This window comes from Cervus elaphus, chromosome 9 (assembly GCF_910594005.1).
Source record: "Cervus elaphus chromosome 9, mCerEla1.1, whole genome shotgun sequence".
Classification (NCBI taxonomy): domain Eukaryota; kingdom Metazoa; phylum Chordata; class Mammalia; order Artiodactyla; family Cervidae; genus Cervus; species Cervus elaphus.
In genome coordinates, this window is record NC_057823.1 from 24,190,695 (window position 1) to 24,213,542 (window position 22,848).

A 22,848-nucleotide genomic window follows, 5' to 3' on the forward strand; every position below is an offset into this window, starting at 1 on the left:
CCACTGCTGGATTTTCCAAATTTGCTGACATATTGAGTGGAATACTTTAATAGCATCATCTTTTAGGATTTTAAATAGCTCTGCTGGAATTCCATCGCCTTCACTAGCTTTATTGGCCCCAGTACTTCCTAAGGACCCACAAATAACTAGTTTTTATTAGTTTTTTGGTGTATCCTGAGTTTACATACATATAAGCAACTATTAATATATGGCTTTATTTTTCTCTTCTTCATACACAAGAGGTAGCATCCTACATAACTTTTGCACCTTGCTTTGTCTCACTTTTTATAATAATGTATTTCTATATTCAAACTTAGATTAGGATATTTCAAAATGTTTTATAATTCTATTATCTCTCTTCTCTCTTATTGGAACTATAAGTTTTTGATGATATACCTCTTGGACTGGTACTCTAATTTTATCTTTCTCATTTTTTAATTCAAAATTTTTCTCTTCTCTAGGGTATTTCCATAGCATTACCTTCCATGCCAAGGGTGTTATACTCTTCTCTGAATATGTATATGTCTAATAGCACCAAGTTCTTATTTTCATTGGTGACTATCTTTTCTTAGCAGTCTGAAATGTTTACTGATAATTGTATTTTTTTAAAGTTTCCTTCTCCATACGTAGTCTCTATTTCCTCCATGTTTTCTCTTTTAAATGTGTTTTGACTTTTTTCTTTCATGTTATGGAATTCCCTGATCATACTTAGTAAGAGTGGAGGACTAAGAACAGATTTAAAGGCTTCAGAGAGTGTGTGTGTGTGAGAGATGTGTGTATGTGTGTGTGCTGATGCTGGCTTGTTTCAATGGGGGCCCTCCCATACCAGCTTCTTAAGGACATTTTGTGGGAGGTGGGGGAGCTTCCCCAGGAAAATTCACCATGTCTCCAGCTTGGCTGACAGCATTTTGGCAGCCAAGGGTGGGTAGAGGGCTGTACCAGGGGGTCCCAGTTCAGTCACTCAGTTGTGTCCGACTCTTTGCGACCCCATGGACTGCAGCACTCCAGGCTTCCCTGTCCATCATCAACTCCTGGAGCTTGCTCAAACGCATGTCCATTGAGTCGGTAATGCCATACAACCATCTCATCCTCTGTCATCCCCTTCTTCTCTTGCCTTCAATCTTTCCCAGCATCAGGGTCTTTTCCAGTGAGTCAGTTCTTCGCATCGGGTGGCCAAAGTATTGAAGTTTCAGCTTCAGCATCAGTCCTTCCAGTGAATATTCAGGACTGATCTCCTTTAGGATGGACTGGTTTGATCTCCTTGCAGTCCAAGGGGCTCTCAAGAGTTTTCTCCAACACCACAGTCAAAAGCATCAATTCTTCAGTGCTCAGCTTTCTTTAGAGTCCTACTCTCACATCCATACATGACTACTGGAAAAACCATAGCTTTGACTAGATGGACCTTTGTTGGCAAAGTAATGTCTCTGTTTTTGTGCTTGCTTCAGCAGCACATATTACTAAAATTGGAACGATACAGAGAAGATTAGCATGGCCCCTGTGCAAGGATGACACGCAAATTCGTGAAGCGTTCCATATTTTTGAAGCATTAGAACAAATGATGCTGGGTTAATAAATTGCCTCATTCATTAAAAAAAAAAAAAAAATGTCTCTGCTTTTTAATATGCTATCTAGGTTGGCCATAGCTTTTTTTTCAAGGAGTAAGCGTCTTTTAATTTCATGACTGCAATCACCATCTGCAGTGACTTTAGAGCCCAAGTTAATACTCTGTCACTGTTTCCATTGTTTTCCCATCTATTTGCCATGAAGTGATGGGACTGGATGCCATGATCTGAGTTTTCTGGATGTTGAGTTTTAAGCCAAACTTAAAACTTTGTTTAAAGGTTTAAGGTTCCAGCATCTGTTAAGGGGGTCCCGGCATCTGTTAATTTTTCACTTAATGCCCTGATTTCAGTAGAGCTAGGCCACACTCAGCTGTGCCTAGTGTTTCTTGGTTTAGATACCCTCTCCAGAGAAAAAATTCTTCCATCTTCTGCTGGAGTGGCATCACTCAACTTTGAGGAGTGGAAATGGGAATTTAACTGCTTCTTTAACCAAGTTCCGACTTATTTTCACCACTCCCTGTCCAGAGGTACTTGGTCTTCTGTCTGCTTCTGATCATCTGAGGAATCCATACATCAGAGTAGGTCTCATCTCTGTGGTTGGTTTAAGATTCAGTATTTTGGGCTCAGCCAAGTAGTGTGTCTGCTTCAGTTTGGTTTATACTCTTCAAAATGCTGTTGTTACTTTCTTCCATTTAAAAGGTTTAAACCTTTTAAAAATTCAATTACTCTCATCTTACTGGATTATCAGGTGGGAGTTTTATGTGTTCATTCCACAGTTTTTATTTGGAATATATGTTTTTAAAAAGAGAGAATTTAGTAAGGACACAAGCAATGAGTAGGAAACACTAACCCTGCACCTTTTTGACCTGGCGCTGATAACACCTGAGTATCTATTAGCAGTCCTTTTTCTGTACACATTTATATTTTGTTACAAAAATGGGATTATATACTTTTTGCATTCTTTTTTTCACCCAAAATATATGAAAAGCATTCTCCAAAATCAATGTTCTGTATTTTATAAAATACACACAATACTGTGTAAAGTGCAGGTTGCAAAGAAAGAAAAATCCCCCATAATCTCAGCATCCAGCATCACTGTAGTCATTCTAGTAGGTATATGGGTGTATGATGAGTACCATTCCTAAACTAAAAATGAAATTTTTGCCTTTGTAAATATTCAGCCTAGTGTGGAAGACATGTTTTAAGCATATAATTCAAACAATATGTGTGTGTCATGTTGTACAGAATAATCATAGTGCAACTGTAACAAAAATTAACATTGGCTTACTATTATCAAGAAACTACAGACCTTATTCTAATTTCAACAGTGTTCTCTAATGTTCTTTTTCTGTTCCAAGACTTAACCCAGGACCCCACATTGCATTTAGTATTAGTTCCTAGTCTTCTGCAGTCTGTAACAGGTCTTTAGTTTTTCTTGTCTTTCATAACCTTGACACTTTTCAGTATTGATCAATTATTCTGTCAAATGTTCCTCAATGCCACTCTTGATGTTTTCTCAAAACTGAAATAAAGTTATACATTTCTGGCAAGAATATCACAGAAATGAAATTGTGTCCTTCTTAAGTACATGTCATGGAGTTCATAATGCCAGTATGACTAATTATGGTGGTGTTGACCTTGATCACTTGGTTAAACTGGTTTCTACCAGGTTTTTCCACTATAAAGTTACTTTCTCTTCTTAGTTAATAAATACATTGAGATAGTTTGAGACTGCATAAATTATTTTTCTTTAGTTTGTGTCCACTAATACTAGCACCCATCAGTCATTGGGTGGTGGTTGTTCAGTTGCACGGTTGTGTCTGACTCTGCGACCCCCATGGACTGCTGCGCTCCGGGCTTCCTTGTCCTTGACTACCTCCCAGAGTTTGCTCAAACTCATCTCCACTGAATCAGTGATGTCATCCTCTGTCATCCCCTTCTCCTCCTTCCTTCAGTCTTTCCCAGCGTCAGGGTCTTTTCCAGTGAGTCAAGATTTTGTTTGAAATCATTTTTACTGTGTTATTTGCCTAATGGTAGTTTTTCTATTTCCCTCATTTCTTCTGCATCTGTCATTTGTAATTCTGCTATAAAGAAAAGCTGTCCCTTGTTCCTCTTTTCATTTATCTAGTTAAGTACTTTATATCAGTATGACCTCATGACTTCAGTTCTTTGGATATGGATCTTGAAGTGAAATTGCTGGATCATATGATAATTCTATTTTTAATTTTGGGGAACTGTTATAGTGGCTACATCATTTTACATTTGTATAAATACTGCCCAAGTGTTTCAGTTTCTCCACATCTTCATCAATACATTTTCTATTTTTTGATAGCCATCCTAATAGATGTGAAGTGATACCTCATTGTAGTTTTGCATTTCTCTAAAGATTACTGATGTTGGATATCTTTTTATGTGCCTATTGGCCATTTTCATATTCTATGGGTTGTTATAGAAGCATCTTACTCTTGGTACTTATTTCTATCTTAATTGATTTGGGCTACTATTAAAAAAAAATACCAAAAAAAAAAAAAAATACCATAGGCTGGTATTTTTAACATTAGTGAATGACTTAAACAAGAATAGCTTGTTTCTCAAAATTGTGGAGGCTGGGATGTCCAAGGACAGGAAATTAGCAGATTTGGTATGTGGTGAGGGCCAGCGTTCTGGTTCCTAAGTGGCCATCCTCTTGCCGTGTCCTCACATGGTGGAAGGGGGCAAGGAAAGCACTCTAGGATCTTTTATATAAGGGTGCTAATCCGATTCACCAGGGCTCCACCCTCATGACCTAATAATCTCCCAAATGCACCACCTCCAAATACCATCATATTGGTGATTAAGTTTTAACATACGAATTTTGAGGGATACAAACATTCAGTGTGTAGTAGGAAGGTTAGGTCATTGATTTAAGATCAGTTTTTTCTTTTTTTTTTTAGTTTTTTCTTTTTAAATGTAAGCATTTATGGCTATAAACTTACCTCTAAGCACTGTTTTCATTGTATCCCATAAATTTGGGTGTTGTGTTTTCATTTTCATTCATCTCAAAATCTTTTGTCTTTTCCCTTGCAATTTCTTCTTTGATCTATTAATTATTTAATAGTGTGTCTTTTAATTTCCACATATTTTGACTTTCCCAAATGTCTTTATGATTTCTAATCTCCACTGTGGTAGGAGAACATATTTTTTACAATCCCAATCTTTTCAAATTTATTGAGACCTGTTTTATGGCATAACATATGATGTATTCTGAGGAATGTTCTGTATCACTTGAGAAGAATGTGTATCTTGCTTTTGTATGATAGAGTAGGTGTCTGTTAGGTTTAGTTTGTTTATCGTGTTGTCCAAGTCTTCTATTTCCTTGTTGATCTTCTATTTCTATCCATTATTGAAAGTGGGTTAATGAAGGCTCCACCTATTACTGTTGAAACGGTCTACTTCTTACTTTAATTCTGTCAGTTTTTATTCATATATTTTGCATTCACTTATCTATTGTTATCTGCATATATGTTTATAATTTCTTTGTCTTCCTGATGGATTAGGGCTTCCCTGGTGTCTCAGATGGTGAAGAATCTGCCTGCAATGCAGGAGATGCTGGTTTGATCCCTGGGTCAGGAAGATCCCCTGGAGAAGGGAAAGGCTACCCACTCCAGTATTATTGCCTGGTGAATTCCATGGACCAGAGGAGTCTGGAGGGCTGTAGTCCATGGAGTCGCCATGGACTAACACTTTACGTTTTCCTGATGGATTTACTTTTCATCATTATAGAATGCCCCTCTCTGTTTTTAGTAATAATTTTTATGTTAAAATTTATTTTTCCCGAAACTTCCCTGACAGTCCAGTGTTTATGACTTTGTTTTCATGTGGGTTTGATCCTTGGTTGGGGAGCTGGGATCTCATATGCTTCACAGCCAAGAAACCAAAATATGGGACAGAAGCAATGTTGTGGCAAGTTCAATGAAGACTTCAAAAATGGTTTACATAAAAAATATTTTTTAAAAATCTATTTTTTTCTTTTGAGTACTGTTTGTGTGGAATTTCTTCTTCCATCTTTTATTTTCAACCTATTTGTATAAAACATCTAAAGCATGTCTGTTATAGACAGCATATAGTTATTTTTTTAAAAAATCATTCTGCTAACCTTTGCTTTCTGATTGGAGTCTTTAGTCCATTTAGTGTAATGACTGATAATATATGATTTATGTCTTTCATTTTGATATTTTCTTCTGTCTCATGCTTTTATTGTTTTTCTTAGTCTTCCTTAACTGTTTTCTTTTGTGTTAGGTAGATAAATTCAAGAACACTAAAGTTCCTTTTTTTCTTCTGCTATAGGTTTTTTGAATTATTTTCTTAGTGGCTGCCTGGGGGTTACAAGTTAGCATTTTAGTTTAGATGAATACCAACTTAATTTCTATTTTAATAGCTTCTGTATAGCTCAGTCCTTCCTCTTTGCCCCATACAATTATTGTCATATAAATTATATTTTTATACAGTATAAGTCCATCAACAGTGTCTAAATTTATTCTTATAGTTTTTTAAAATCAGATAGGAAAACTGAATTATAAACCAAAGTACATTTATACTTTTATATTATCTGTGTATTTACCTTTACTGAAGCTATTTTCTCATGTGGATTTGAGTCTAGTTTTACTTCATTTCAGCCTGAAGGATTCTTTTAGTATTGCAGGGCCAAGTCTGATGGAGACAAATGATTTTGGTTTTTGTTTATCTAAAAATCTCTTATTTCCTCATGGTTTTTGAAGGATAGTTTTACTGGATATAGGATTCTTGGTTACAGTCTTTTTCATTCAGCCATTTTAGTATGCCATCCCAGTATGACTTTTGGTTTCCACTGTTCCAAGGAGAAGTCAACTGTTAATTTTATTGAGGCTTCTTCACTGCTTTCTCTTCTCTTTCCAAGATTCTGTCTTTTGTTTTTTGACACTGGCTATGATGCATCTAAGTGTAGATCTCTTGAGGGTATTTTTTCTTTTTTGAGGTATAATTGACATATAACATTGTATTAGTTTCAGGTGTACAACATAATGATTCAAAAGTTGTGTATTTTGCAAAATGATTACCACAGTAAGTCTAGTTAAAATCTGTCACCATCCCAACAATATGTATGAAAAAATACTAATAAACAGAATGTAAAAAGAAAAAAAGAAAAAGAAAGTGTGGTGTATTCATACATGGAATATTACTTGGTAATTAAAAGGCAAACCTACAGATACATAAAGTTTCATGGATGAAATCTCAAAAATGTTATGATGAACAACAAAAGCACCCTGAATTTTATTATATATAAATTGTATCTCAATAAAAAATTAACTTTATAAAAAAAAAATCTGTCACCATATATAGTTACAGGTGTTTTTTTTTCTTATGGCAAGAGCCTTTAAGATCTAGTCTCTTAATAACTTTCAAATATGCAATACAGTATTATTAAGCATAGTGGCTATGCTGTATCTTATATCCTCATGACTTATTTTACAACTGGAACTTTTTATCTTAGAATCTCCTTCACCCATTTCACACACACCCCCATCCTCTACCTTTGTCAACCTGAAATCAGGTCTTTTTATCTATGAATTCATTTTTGTTGTTGTTTTTTTAACATAAACTCTTATATTTTATTAAAAAATGTTTTTGGCTGTGCTGGTTCCTGTGACGCGTGGGCTTCTCTAGTTGTGTGGGCTCGGTGGTTGAAGGGTGCTCTCCTGTTGTGGTCTGTGGGCTTGGCTGTCCCACATGTGGGATCTTAGCTCCTGACCAGGATTGAACCCATATCCCCTGCATTGGACGGCAGATTCTTAACCACTGGGCAACCAGCGAAGTGCCTGTTTTCACATTTTAAGATTTCATATGTAAGTGAGATCTGTATTTGTCTCTGACTTATTTCACTTAGCATAATGCCCTCAAGATCCATCCATGTTGTTGCAGTGGCAAGATTTTCATCTTTTTTATGGCTGAATTACACATACATCCACCCCGCATTTTCTTTATCTGTTTATCTGTTGATGGAGATTTAGGTTTCCCTGTCTTTATTATAAATAATGCTATAGTGAACAGTGGGGGTACATATATCTTTTCAAGTTAGTGTTTTTGTTTTCTTCAGATAAATACCTAGGAGTGTAATTGCTGGATCACACAATAGTCCTATTTTTAATTTTTAAAGGAACCACCATACTGTTTTCCAGTGCCTGCACTAGTTTACATTCCCACCAACAGTACTCAAGGGTTCCCCTTTCTCTATATCCTTGTCAACACTTGTTTTTTCTTGTCTTTTTATTTATTTATGTTTTGTATCTGTATTAAAAAAAAAAATCTGTCGATGAACAAGGAGCCAGGTGTCGGGGCGGGGGTGGGGGGGAACATTCTCATGGAGGTACTGGAAGGCCAAGTCGGTCCACTTCATCTCTTTGTTCTTTAACAGATTCCGTGGTGCCTCCTTTGTCCCCGTTCAGGTTCAGGAAGCTCATTCAGTGGTATTGCAACATCCTCGTGAGGCAGCTTGTCTTCTCGCCAAGCATCGTCAGTCAAATCCAAGATCCTTCCAACTCTTTGTACTTCACTGTTCATTCTCTTGCAGCTTTGATCTTGTCTGACCTCTGTATTACAGCTCTGTAAACTTGTAGTTACAAGAGCAAACCTGGAGTGCCTTTTCCCTCAGTAAAAATGACCCTCTCGGGCCACCACCGTCCAGTACAGGTGTGAGAGCCTACCCCACAGCCTCGGCTTCCGCCCGAGGCAGCCTATATCAAATGCTGAAGTGGGGGAAGTCCAGGACTTCTTGTCTTTTTAATAAGTCATTCTAACAGGTATCAGTGATATCTCATTGTGTTTTTGATTTGCATTTCCCTGTTGGTTAATGAAGGGCTTACCTGGTGGCTGTTAGGAACATGTCATGATCCTATTGGCCATGCGTTCTTTGGAAAAATGTCTTTTTAGATTATCTGTCCATTTTTGAAATTAGATTGTTTCACTGCTATAAAGTCTCATGTGTTCTTTATGTATTTTGCATATTAGCCCCTGGTCAGATACATGATTTGCAAACACCTTCTCACATTTACTGGGCTGCCTTCTCATCGTGTTGATGGTTTCCTTTGCTGTGCATGAGCTTTTTAGTTTGATGTAGCCCCACTTACTGATTTTTACTTTTGTTGCTTTCACTTGTGGTGTCAAATCCAAAAAATCCAAATTGCCAAGACTGATGTCTAAGAACTTACTGCCTATGTTTTCTTCTAGGAGTTTTTGGTTTCAGGTCTTATGTTCAAGTCTTTAATACATTTTGGGATAATTTTTTGTATGGTGTAATATAGTCCAGCTTCACTTTTCTGAATGTTGCTGTACAGTTTTCCCAGTACCATTTATTGAAGAGACCGTCCTTTCCCCATTTTATATGCTTGGTGCTTCTGTCGTAAGTTAACTGACCATATATGTGTGGATTTGTTTCTGGGCTGTCTATTCTTTTTTTTTGCGGGGTGCGGGGGAGCTGTCTATTCTGTCCTATTGATTGATGTGTCTTTTTTGTTTTTTGCCATGCCACGTGGCATGTGGGATCCTAGTTCCCCCACCAGGGATCAAACCCATGTCTCCTGCACTGGAAGTGTGTAGTCTTAGCCACTGGATCACTGGCAAATTCCCTTGATACATCTGTTTCTGTCAATACCATACTGCTGTTTTGATTACTATAGCTTTGTAATACATTTTGAGATTAGGGGGAACATGATGCTTCCAGCCTTATTCTTTCTAAAAACTGCTCTGACAATTAAGAGTTTTTCATGGTTCCATATAAATTATAGGATTGTTAGTTCTTCTGCTATGAAAAATGCCATTGGAATCTTGATAGGGAATACATTGAATCGGCAGGTTGCTTTGGGTAGTATTTTAACAATATTTATTCTTCCAATTCATGAACATGGAATACTATTGCATTTACTTGTATCAGCTTCACTTTTGTTTTGCCAGTGTCTTACAGTTTTCACTGTAAAGATCTTACATCTCCTTGATTAAATTTATTCCTGGGCATTTTATTCCTTTTTATTGCAATTGTAAATTGGATTGTTTTAATTTCTCTGATAGTTCCTATTCAGTCCATGGAATTCTCCAGGCCAGAGTACTGGAGTGGGTGGGTAGCCTTTCTCTTCTCCAGAGGATCTTCCCAACCCAGGGATCGAACCCACGTCTCCTGCATTGCAAGTGGATTCTTTACTATCTGAGCCACAAGGGGAATCCAAGAATACTGGAGTGAGTAGCCTGTCCCTTCTCCAACAGATCTTCCTGACCTAGGAATTGAACTGGGGTCTCCTGCATTGCAGGTGGATTCTTTACCAACTGAGCTATCAGGGAAGCCCTAGTTCCTTATTAGTATATAAGAATGGCACAGATTTTTGTTTATTGCTTTTGTATCCTGCACTTTACTGATTTATTAGTTCTAAGTTTTTCTTAAATGGTGTTTAGTGTTTTCTATTATTATATGATCTGCAGATAGTGACAGTTTTACTTTTTCCTATTAGATTTGGACTTCCAATACTACACTGAAAAAAATCAGCAAGAGTGGTTACCCTTGTTTTGTGCCCCATCTTAGAGGAAAAGCTTTTAGCTTTTCACTATTATGATGTTAGCTGTTGGGTCTTTGAGTTTATTCTACTTGGAGTTTGTTCAGTTTCTTGGACATGGTGATTAATGATTATCATAAAAGTTCAGAACTTTTTGGCCACCAGTTCTTTCAGTGTTCTTTCTACCCCTTTCTCTTTGCCCCTTCTGGGATTCTTGTTAAGCTTGGTGGGCTTATAATGTTAAGTATGCTTGACACTGTCTCATAGGTCTCGAACTTTCTGTTCATTTTTCTTCATTTTTTTTCTGTTGCTCAAACTAGATAATCTCAGTTGAGCTCTTTTCAAGTTCACTGATTGTTCCGTCAGTTTAAATCTGCCATTTAGCTCCTCTAGTATATTTTTATTTGTTATTATATTTTTGAATTCCATAATTTCTATTTGGTTCTTTTAAAACTAATTTCTACTTCCTTAATGGCAGTCTCCATTTGGTGAGACATCATTCTCATCAGTTCAGTTCAGTCACTCAGTCGTGTCCGACTCTTTGTGACCCCATGGACTGCAGCATGCCAGGCCTCCCTGTTCATCACCAACTCCCAGAGTTTACCCAAACTCATGTCCATTGAGTTGGTGATGCCATCCAACCATCTCATCCTCTGTCATCCCCTTCTCCTCCTGCCTTCAATCTTTCCCAGCATCAGGGTATTTTCTTTCTTTCTTTTTTTTTTTTAGGGTATTTTCTTTTTTTTTTCATCAGGGTATTTTCTAATGAGTCAGCTCTTCACATCAGGTGGCCAAAGTATTGGAGTTTCAGCTTCAACATCAGTCCTCCCAATGAATATTCAGGACTGATTTCCTTTAGGATGGACTGGTTGGATCTCCTTGCAGTCCAGGGGACTCTCAAGAGTCTTCTCCAACACCACACTTCAAAAGCATCAGTTCTTCAGAGCTCAGCTTTCTTTAGAGTCCAACTCTCACATCCATACATGACTACTGGAAAAACCATAGCCTTGACTGGACGGACCTTTGTTGGCAAAGTAATGTCTCTGCTTTTTAATACGCTGTCTAGGTTGGTCATAACTTTCCTTCCAAGGAGCAAGAATCTTTTAATTTCATGGATGCAGTCACCATCTGCAGTGATTTTGGAGCCCCAAAAAATAAAGTCAGCCACTATTTCCATTGTTTTCCCATCTATTTGCCATGAAGTGATGGGACCAGATGCCATGATCTTAGTTTTCTGAATGTTGAGCTTTAAGGCAACTTTTTCACTCTCCTCTTTCACTTTATCAAGAGGCTCTTTAGTCCTTCTTTACTTTCTGCCATAAGGGTGGTGTCATCTTCATATCTGAGGTTTTTGATATTTCTCCCGGCAATCTTGATTCTAGCTTGTGCTTCATCCAACCCAGCGTTTCTCATCATGTACTCTGTATATAAGTTAAATAAGCAAGGTGGCAATATACAGCCTTGATGTACTCCTTTTCCTATTTGGAACCAGTCTGTTGTTCCATATCCAGTTCTAGCTGTTGCTTCCTGACCTGCATACAGATTTCTCAAGAGGCAGGTCAGGTGGTCTGGTATTACCATCTCTTGAAGAATTTTTGACAGTTTATTGTGATCCACACAAAGGCTTTGGCATAGTCAATAAAGCACAAATAGATGTTTTTCTGGAACTCTCTTGCTTTTTCGACGATCCAACAGATGTTGGCAATTTGATCTCTGTTCCTCTGCCTTTTCTAAAACCAGCTTGAACATCTGGAAGTTCACAGTTCACGTATTGCTGAAGCCTGGCTTGGAGAATCTTGAGTATTACATTACTAGCGTGTGAGATGAGTGCAGTTGTGTGGTAGTTTGAGCATTCTTTGGCATTGCCTTTCTTTGGGATTGGGATGAAAACTGACCTTTTCCAGTCCTGTGGCCACTGCTGAGTTTTCCAAATTTGCTGGCATATTGAGTGCAGCACTTTTAACACCATCATCTTGTAGGATTTGAAATAGCTCAACTGGAATTCCATCACCTCCACTAGCTTTGTAATGATGCTTTCTAAGGTCCACTGGACTTCACTTTCCAGGATGTCTGGCTCTAGGTGAGTGATCACACCATCGTGATTACCTGGGTCGTTAAGATCTTTTTTTGTACAGTTCTTCTGTGTATTCTTGCCACCTCTTCTTAATATATTCTGCTTATTAGGTCCATACCATTTCTGTCCTTTATTGAGCCTATCTTTGCATGAAATGTCCCCTTTGTATCTCTAATTTTCTTGAAGAGATCTCTAGTCTTTCCCATTCTATTATTTTCCTCTATTTCTTTGCACTGATCACTGAGGAAGGCTTTCTTATCTCTCCTTGCTGTTCTTTGGAACTCTGCATTCAAATGGGTATATCTTTCCTTTTCTCCTTTGCTTTTTGCTTCTCTTCTTTTCACAGCTATTTGTAAGGTCTACTCAGACAGCCATTTTGCTTTTTTGCATTTATTTTTCTTAATCGCTGTCTCCTGTACAATGTCACGAACCTCCATCCATAGTTCATCAAGCACTCTGTCTATCATATCTAGTCCCTTAAATCTATTTCTCACTTACACTGTATAATCATAAGGGATTTGATTTAGGTCATACCTGAATGGTCTAGTGGTTTTCCCCACTTTCTTCAATTTAAGTCTGAATTTGGCAATAAGGAGTTCATGATCTGAGCCACAGTCAGCTCCCAGTCTTATTTTTGCTGACTGTATAGAGCTTCTCCATCTTTGCCTGCAAAGAATATAATCAATCTGATTTCGGTGTTGACCATCTGGTGATGTCCATGTGTAGAGTCATCTCTTGTGTTGTTGGAAGAGGGTGTTTGCTATGACCAGTGCGTTCTCTTGGCAAAACTCTATTAGCCTTTGCCCTGCTTCATTCTGTACTCCAAGGCCAAATTTGCCTGTTACTCTAGGTGTTTCTTGACTTCCTATTTTTGCATTCCAGTGCCCTGTAATGAAAAGGACATCTTTTTTGGGTGTTAGTTCTAAAAGGTCTTGTAGGTTTTCATAGAACTGTTCAACTTCAGCTTTTTCAGCGTTACTGGTTGGGGCATAGACTTGGATTACCATGATATTGAATGGTTTGCCTTGGAAATGAACAGAGGTCATTCTGTCATTTTCGAGATTGCATTCAAGTACTGCATTTTGGACTCTTTTGTTGACTATGATGGCTACTCCACTTCTTCTAAGGGATTTCTGCCCACAGTAGCAGATATAATGGTCATCTGAGTTAAATTCACCCATTCCAGTCCATTTTAGTTCGCTGATTCCTAGAATGTCGACATTCACTCTTGCCATCTCCTGTGTGACCACTTCCAATTTGCCTTGATTTATGGACCTAATATTCCAGGTTCTTATGCATAGTGCTCTTTACAGCATTGGGCCTTGCTTCTATCACCAGTCACATCCACAACTGGGTGTTGTTTTTGATTTGGCTCCGTCCCATTCATTCTTTCTGGAGTTATTTCTCCACTGCTCTCCAGTAGCATATTGGGCACCTACTGACCTGGGGAGTTCATCTTTCAGTGTCCTATCTTTTTGCTTTTGCATACTGTTCATGGGGTTCTCAAGCCAGGAATACTGAAGTGGTTTGCCATTCCCTTCTCCAGTGGACCACATTTTGTCAGAACTCTCCAATCATCTGTCTTGGGTGGCCCTACATGGCATGGCTTAGTTTCATTGAGTTAGACAAGGCTATTGTCCGTGTGATCAGATTGGCTGGTTTTCTGTGATTGTGGTTTCAGTCTGTCTGCCGTCTGATGCCCTCTCAGCGCCTACTGGGGTTTCTCTTACCTTGGACACGGGGTATCTATTCATGGCTGCTCCAGCAAAGCACAGCCGCTGCTCCTGACCTTGGACGTGTGGTAGCTCCTCTCGGCTGCCGCTCCTGGACATTGGACATGGGGTAGCTCCTCTCTGCCGCTCGCCGCTCCAGCACCGCACAGCCACTCCTGTAACCCCTGGACCACCTGTGTCCTGGTACATCCGAGTGGATGCTCTCAAGAAAGCACTCCAGTAGCAGTGTCGTTCCAGCCGATGGGCCACGCCATCTGGTACAGAGTTCGAGTTGCTGAAGTTCCGGCTGATTGTGAATTCAGCGGCCTTTCCCTTCTAGTAAAAAAAGAAAGTCTTTACTCCCTAAGAGGACCAAAGCGTGGAAAAGCAGAGGGCCCACTAGCCAAGCAGATAAGCAAGACTCGCCACACCTGCCCAGCATGCACTCTGAAAATCTCATTCTCATATTTTAATCCTTTAAAAAAGAATTATTTATTTGGCTGTGCTGGGTCTTAGTTCCAGCATATACAGGATCTAGTTCCCTGACCAGGGATCACATCTGGGCCGCCTGCCTTGGGAGTGTGGAGTCTTAGCCACTGGACCACCAGGGAAGTCCCTCCTTCAATTCTTTAGACATGGTTTTCTTTAGTTCCTTGAACATATTTATAAAGCTGATTTAAAGTCTTTATCTGGGCTTCCTAAGGGACAGTTTCTATTGACTGCTTTTTTCCCTGTGTATGGGCCATATATTCCTGTTTCTTTGCATGTCTTATAATTTCCTATTGGATATTTAAACAAATATAATGTGTTGACTCTGAATCCCCAGGGTTTGTTACCTTAATCCCCAGGATTTGTAATTGTTACTGTTCGTTTAGTGACTTTCCACAAAAAAGTAAAGTTTAGTGACTTTCAGTTCAGTTCAGCCGCCCAGGCATGTCTGACTCTTTGTGACACCATGGGCCGCAGCACACCAGGCTTCCCTGTCCATCACCTGGAGCTTGCTCAAACTCATGTCCATTGAGTCAGTGATGCCATCCAACCATCTCATCCTCTGTCTCATCCTCCCGTCTTAAATCTTTCCCAGCATCAGGGTCTTTTCCAGTGAGTCAGTTCTTTGCATCAGGTGGCCAAAGTATTGGAGTTTCAGCTTCAGCATCAGTCCTTCAATGAATATTCAGGACTGATTTCCTTTAGGATGGACTGGTTGGATCTCCTTGATGTCCAAGGGACTCTCAAGAATCTTCTCCAACACCACAGTTCAAAAGCATTAGTTCTTCAGTGCTCAGCTTTCTTTAGAGTCCAACTCTCACATCCATACATGACCACTGGAAAAACCATAGCTTTGACTAGATGGACCTTTGTTGGCAAAGTAATGTCTCTACCTTTTAATATGCTGTCTAGGTTGGTCATAACTTTCCTTCCAAGGAGCAAGAATCTTTTAATTTCATGGATGCAGTCACCATCTGCAATGATTTTGGAGTGTCCCAAAATAAAGTCTGTCACAATTTCCATTGTTTCGCCATCTGTGTGCCATGAAGTGATGGGACTGGATGCCATGCTCTTAGTGTTTTGAATGCTGAGCTTTAAGCCAACTTTTTCACATTCCTTTCACTTTCATCAAGAGGCTCTTTAGTTCTTCTTCACTTTCTGCCTGAAGGGTGGTGTCATATGCTTATCTGAGGTTATTGATATTTCTCCTGGCGATCTTGTTTCCAGCTTGTGCTTCATCCAGCCCGGAATTTCTCATGATATAATCTGCATATAAGTTAAATAAGCAGGGTGACAGTATACAGCCCTGACGTACTCCTTTTCCAGTTTGGAACTAGTGCATTGTTCCATGTCCAGTTCTAATTGTTGCTTCTTGACCTGCATACAGATTTCTCAGGAGGCAGGTAAGGTGGTCTGGTATTCTAATCTCTTGAAGAATTTTCCACCGTTTGTTGTGATCTACACAAAGGCTTTGGTGTAATCAATAAAGCAGAAGTAGATGTTTTTCTGGAATTCTGACTTTAAATAGTGACTTTTAATTACTGACTTTAATTAGTACATTAGTGACTTTACTCTTCTGTAAAGCTGTATTCTTTCTCATGTGTGGTCACAGAAGTCTTAGCTTAGTGGTATATTGATGATTTGACAGAGATTTCTTTTAATGCCTTGAACTAATAAAATTTCAAGCTTTTGTTGGAGGGCTTTGTCTGTATGAGACAGTTTGTTCAGTCATGTCTTCAGTGCTGCAGAAGGTAAATTACAACTGGGTCCGTATTCTTGCTTGGGAAATACCATGGATAGAGGAGCCTAGCGGGCTATAGTCCATGGAGTCGCAAAAGAGTGGGACATGACTGAGCAACTAAACAACAACCTCACCTTCACTTCTTTTTTATAAAATACATGTATCTTACAAAATTTTTTTAAAATTTGGTTGGCTGCTTCAAGTCAGCTTCAGCACACGGAATCTTCAGTCTTCCGTGCAGCATGTGGGATCTAGTTCCCTGACCAGGGATCAAACCCAGGCCTCCTGCATTGGGAGTGTGAAGCTTTAGCTACTGGACCATGAGGGAAGTCCCACTGTCTTCACTTCTTGTATAAGTAGTTTCAAGGTCACTCAGAGGTCAGAGCTTAGGGTCTTCTTAGGTCTTTCCTGAGTATGCACAAAGTTCTGACATACACATGAACTTCTAGACTCCTAGGAATTATGTTCAAGCTTGTTGAAGCCCCCACGGACATCTCCTTTTTTTGGTTACTCTCTTTTGGTCCCAATTAATAATGCTGCCTTGGCAGCTGCAGTGTCAGCCAATCATCACTAGTTGACTACAGCAGGTAGGGCTGTTTGCAGAATGAGCTGGAGTCAGACTGAATAAAGAGTGATTTTCAGTAAGCTGCCAGACAGGTCAAACACTGGCACTTCTGTTCAGCTGAAGATTTTGGGGAACTCCATATCTATTCTGCTCTTTCCGGTGGTTGCTGCTTTCACAGGTACTGTAGTTATGGGGCTTTTGATCTTCAAAGCTACCACAAAGACAGGGCGAGGGGAGTGGGTTTAGAGCAAGTTAAAATGCCACTGGCTTTTCTCCCTGAAATCCAGCTGTTTTCCTTGAACAAACTATCCTTGGCTTGTTGTAAGCCTTAACTTCCAAAGTTCTGAAAAAGTTTGACAGTTTTTGATAGGGTTTTCATTGGTTTTATGGAGGAGCAGAGTTTTGGCAGACTTTACTCTTTCATTATTTTCCCTACTTTCTTCCCAGTTTCCCCTTCCCTTACATCCCTGAAGAAAGCAGAACTCCTTTACTTACTAAAGCCATACATTTATACTGATACTTCAGATTCAATCCAGCACTACAGGGGGGTTCTTTTTATAGCCTTTCTCCTTTCTTGATATGCAAACATCTTTCTCTAACAGTGAGAAACTGTTATTATCTACAAATGTGTATGTATTTATTTTCGTATGTAAAGTGGTTTCAGAATTGCTAACCCCTACTCCAGTGAAAAATGCATTTGTTTGATTTACTTTTAAAAAGATGACTGACTGACTGCTATGTTAACAAATTGTGAGGAGAGGGACCAAATCAGCAAGAGCAGTTAGGTGGTTCCTGATTATTTGGCTTAAATGATGATGATGGCTTGGACCAGAGCAGTGATGGTTTAGATGGTGAGGCATGGTCAGATTCTGGATATATTAAAGTTGAATCCATAGTATTAAGCTGATGGGTTGAATGTGAGATGAGATAAACAGAAAAGAGATGTCAAGATTTTTTCCTGAGTAGTTGGAAGACGAGTGGTCATTCCCCCAAAGCTATGGGAGGTGCAGGTTCTCAGGGAAGACTGGGCCATTTTAAGTTTCAGATGTCTGTTAGATGGCCTTCCAGGTGCAACCAGCTATCCAGTTGCTCCTCTCCTGCTTCGTCGTGTGTGAGTCAGGAGTTTAAATCACTTTGGACTGGAGACACACCTGAGGATTCAACTCTACAAGACTACTAAAGGAGCAGCCAGGGCCCCCCCTGTGCCGGAAGCGTCGTGTGCTCCAGCCCACTTCCAGATGCTGCTCTTCTCTGTATCTCTGTCAGAAAGCTTTTTTCTCACCCCCCACCCCCTTTTTAAAAAAAACTGTGGAAGGCAGCTCTGTGGAAGATGTACATGGAAAGCCAGTAGCTTAACAGGCCCTGAAATAGCCCTAGTGATTCTTGGGAGTTGGTATATAAATACCCCAGCTCTCTTGCTCCTCGGTTGGGATAATTCTGAGGTGCACGCTTTGCCAAATTTCCCACACACTCTGTGGGATTAAACTCCAAATCGCCTACTATGGTAGCTGGTGTAAGAATACACTTTGTTGGATGCTTTCTCATCACTATGTATTGTGATTCCCCATCTCCTACTGTCGGACTATAGAGAGCTGAGCGCCGAAGAACTGATGCTTTTGGACTATGGTGTTGGTGACGACTTTTGAGAGTCCCTTGGACTGCAAGGAGATCAAACCAGTCAATCTTCAAGGAAATCAGTCCTGAATATTAACTGGAAGGACTGACTGATGCTGAACCTGAAGCTCCAGTACTTTGGCCACCTGATGCGAAGAACTGACTCATTGGAAAAGACCCTGATGCTGGGAAAGATTGAAGGCAGAAGGGGATGACAGAGGATGAGATGGTTGGATGGCATCACCGACTCGATGGACTTGGGTTTAAGCAAACTCCAGGAGTTGGTGATGGACAGGGAAACCTGGCGTGCTGCAGTCCATGGGGTTGCAGAGTCGAACACGACAGAACGACTGAACTGATCTCCTACTGTTAAGTTTCGCTTGAATCACTGTTTCAGGTTTTACTTCTGGGAGAGCTCAAACTAAGATAATTTTAAACCTGTGGGACTGGATGATGTCACCAAATAAGTCAGTATGAGAAGAAGAGATGTAGATGCAGGGTGAGCTCTAAAGCAGGGCAATACCAAAAGGCCAGGGAAATAGAGAACCAGCAGAAGAAAGTGTGTGTGCAGGGAGAAGGGAGTACTGTTTTGCCAGGGTTGGATACTATGAGAAAAACTTGTGAACGGAAGAGGGAAAATAAGGTTGAGTTTTAATGCAAGACAGTATTACTAGGATGGACCATGGAATTTAAAGACCATGAACTGAAAAAGTGGTAAAATCAATGGGTTGAGATCCTGGTGGGCTTCAATGTACCTTCCCAGCACGGTCCTTGTTGAGAACGCTGGCGAGGACAAACAGCTGGGACTTCATTGAGCTTCACGAACAGTTTCACGTGACCTCTTTTGTTTGTGCATGCTTGCTAGTAAATGTTTTTTTATGGATAGCGGAAAAAGAAACATTGGTGGGCTTAAAGAATTGCCGGAGTTGGAGATCCCAGGAGTGAACTGTAAAGATACCGGAGATTATTGTAGATGCTTAAAATGGAAATATGGAGAGTTGTGGTTATTGTTGTTGACGGACTGGACTCTGGCTAAAACTATGGAGTTATCTCCTCACTGGAGGAAACAGCAAGGAGAGATCTAAGTGTATGATCTAAGTGACCATCATCTGGATTCTGAAGTCACCAATGGTCATGAAATTAATTTGGAGAATAATTCTCAACTGAGAGCTGAAATTGCCACTAAGTGGGAGTGATGGGGCTGGGGCCTAAAGATAACTACAAGAAAGAGCAAACTGATGAGGTGATGCTTTTCTTAAATACACACACTTACTTATGTGCCAGGGAATTCTAAGCAGTTTTAAGTCACTTAATCCTCATACCACCACAAGATAGGCACCATTTTAGCTACTTTTACAGATAAGGAAACAGGAGCAAGAGAGGCTAAATGACTTGCCCAAAGTCCTAAAGCTAGTAAGTGGTGGTGTTGGGATTTAAGCCTGTGAGTCTGGCTCATATTCTTGACTTCCATATTGTGATGTCCATTCATCTTCAAGTGTGTGTGTGTGTTTAGGGGGTAGGGGGTGGGGAACAATGTAGAAGCAGGGTGAAAAGCTTAAAAAGGGGACCTACTCGACCTCCAAGTCCAAGTGACATGAGGGAAATAAAGTTACTCAAAAGGGCTGTGAGGGAAGTCACATCCTCAGAAGAAACCAGACTTGAAATTGGGAGTCCTGTTTTAATTTGTAAGTAACTTTGTTTCATTGGCTGTATTTATCTTGTATTGCCTTTTTGTTATTTGTTTCAATGACTAGAGCTTTCAAAAATATGTTGATGGAAATTACCTGGTATTTTTATTTAATGGAAAATATTTCATCTTTTACTATTAAGATGACCATTAAATTTTAACTCAGACAAATAACACGAAGAAAATATTATTCTTTGCAAAACTTGAGTTTACTAAAGCTAGGAGGTGTTGAATTTTATCAAAAAATGGTCAAATAATTTATCAAAAAAAATCTTATCAGAATTTTTCCCCTTTGCCTTTATTATGGTAATGATTTATGAACAGAGTTATCCTCTGAAATATTCTTACATTCTTGGGATAAAGATACCTTGGTTATTACATGTGTTTATTTTAAAAGATGACTGGAATTGATTTGTTCTTTCTTAATTTATGAATTCTTCAATGTGTCCTCTCAGTGAGGATTGGTCTGCTGTTCTTTCCTCATGGTACTGCTGTTGATATCATGCTAGCCTGGCTAATATAGCAATTTTATTTTACTTTTTATTAATTTATTTAATGGGAGGCTAATTACTTTATAATATTGTAGTGGTTTTTGCCGTACATCGACATGAATCAGCCATGGGTGTACATGGGTTCCCCATCCTGAACCCCGCTCCCACCCCATCCCATCCCTCAGGGTCATCCCAGTGCACCAGCCCTGAGTGCCCTGTCTCATGCATCAAACCTGGATTGGTGACCTGTTTCACATATGATAATATACATGTTTCAATGCTGTTCTCTCAAATATCCCACCCTTGCCTTCTCCCCCAGAGTTCAAAAGTCTGTCCTTTACATCTGTGTCTCTTTTGCTATCTCGATTATAGGGTCGTCGTTACCATCTTTCTAAAATCCCTATATATGCGTTAATATACTGTATTGGTGTTTTTCTTTCTGACTTACTCCACTCTGTATAATAGGCTCCAGTTTCATCCACCTCATTAGAACTGATTGAAATGCATTTTTAATAGCTGAGTAATATTCTGTTGTTTATGTACCACAGCTTCCTTATCCATTCGTCTGCTGATGGGCATCTAGGTTGCTTCCATGTCCTGGCTATTGTAAACAGTGCTGCAATGAACACTGGGGCACACGTGTCTCTTTCAATTCTGGTTTCCCTGGTGTGTATGCCCAGCAGTAGGATTGCTGGATTGTATGGCAATTCTCTCTTTTTTTGGTATGGCAATTCCATTTCCAGTTTTTTAAGGCATCTCCACACTGTTCTCCATAGTGGCTATACTAGTTTGCATTCCCACCAGCAGTGTAAGAGGGTTCCCTTTTCTCCACACCCTCTCCAGCATTTATTGTTTGTAGACTTTTTGATAGCAGCCATCCTGACCGGCGTGAGATGGTACCTCATTGTGGTTTTGATTTGCATTTCTCTCAATTTTAGTTTTTCAGAGCTCATTGGGATGACTGAATTTAGTCAGTGGACAAGAAGCAGGTGGCTAGAGTGGTGCTTCTACTGCTTGGCCCTTTCCTCCAGGGATTAGTGAGGGTCTGGACCAGACTTCCTCAAACAAGGTTCTTTGTGTGAACCATAGAACACAGAAAATGGTGAGTTTTCTCAAGGTAGTATATAATCACCATCAATGCACAGAAATTGGTTATATACAGTGGATACTGTATTAGCTCCTATTGCTGCTGTAACAAATTAGCACAAATTTAGCAGCTTAAAACAAGTATCATTCTCTTACATAACTCTGAAGGCCGAAAGTCCAAAAATCAGTTTACTGGACTGAAGATGAGGTGTCAACAGGGATGGTTCTTTCTGGAGGTTCTGAGAGGAGAATCAGTTTGCCTTTTTTTCAGCTTCTGTGGTTGCTTATATTTCTTGGTTTATAGCTGTTCCTCCACCTTCAAAGTGCATCGCTCCAGTCTCTGCATCTCTCAATACAGTACCTTCTCCTCTTCTGCCATGCCATCTCCTCTCTCTGCCCGCTCCTTACCAGGATACTCTTAATTACATTCAGCCCACCAGGCTCATTTCCCCATCTCAAGATCCTTAATTTTAATCATATTTGCAAAGTTCCTTTTGCCATATTATTAGGTAACATTCACAGGTTCCTGAGATTAGAACCTCAGTATCTTCAGAAGCCGTTATTCAGTCTATCACAGATAGCTTAAAACCTTAGGGCTTACTTCTTTTCTAGACCCGTGTTGAGAAAGGCTGTCTGTAGCATGTGCTCATTAGATTTGCAGATGGGCAAAAGTGACGGTGCCTTGTTACTGACAGACTCTAACAGTCTAATTCAGAAGTGTGTGACTTGGTAGCACTCTTGTGGCATGCCTGTGAAAGGCTTCAAGTTGTCAGCTGGCAGTTCCAGGGAAAGGGTATGATTTGGGCTCTCATTAGAAACAACATCTGGAATGAAAATGAGGTGGGCTTTTCCAGGACTGCTTGGATCCCATCAGGAGCAAGTCTTGACTTTGAGCAAGCCCTGCTTCCTTTCCACACCAGAGCTCTAAGTGGGAGAGCCGTCGGGACATGCGGTAAGGCCAAGCTGATGAAACAGCACAGACATATGGGAAAGTTACAGACCCCTGCAAGAAGGCAGGTCAGGCCCCCCAGGGAGGAGGAGGCCTTGCTCTTGGGCAGAGCTTTCCAGAAATGGATGTGCACAGTGGGGAACTTCCTGTCTCCAAACAGCCCCGGTTTGGAGGACTACCTGGTTAGGGATATGTGGGGAGGGAATAGAGTGGGCACTGAAATTAAATTACTTAAGATTCCTTTCAAACTCTGAAGCCCCCATTTGATGACTGCTAATTTAAATTGGAGAAACTGAGGTCCCAAGAGGGAGAGGTCACTTACC

The 22,848-nt window shown here is 39.8% G+C and overlaps 1 non-coding gene across 1 annotated transcript; it reads left to right on the forward strand.

Annotated features, from left to right (window-relative positions):
- The first annotated feature begins 1,432 nt into the window (after window positions 1–1,432).
- On the forward strand, window positions 1,433–1,540 carry LOC122701087. The gene has a single exon (XR_006342936.1). It is a non-coding gene; the product is annotated as a U6 spliceosomal RNA (small nuclear RNA).
- Window positions 1,541–22,848: the final 21,308 nt, after the last annotated feature.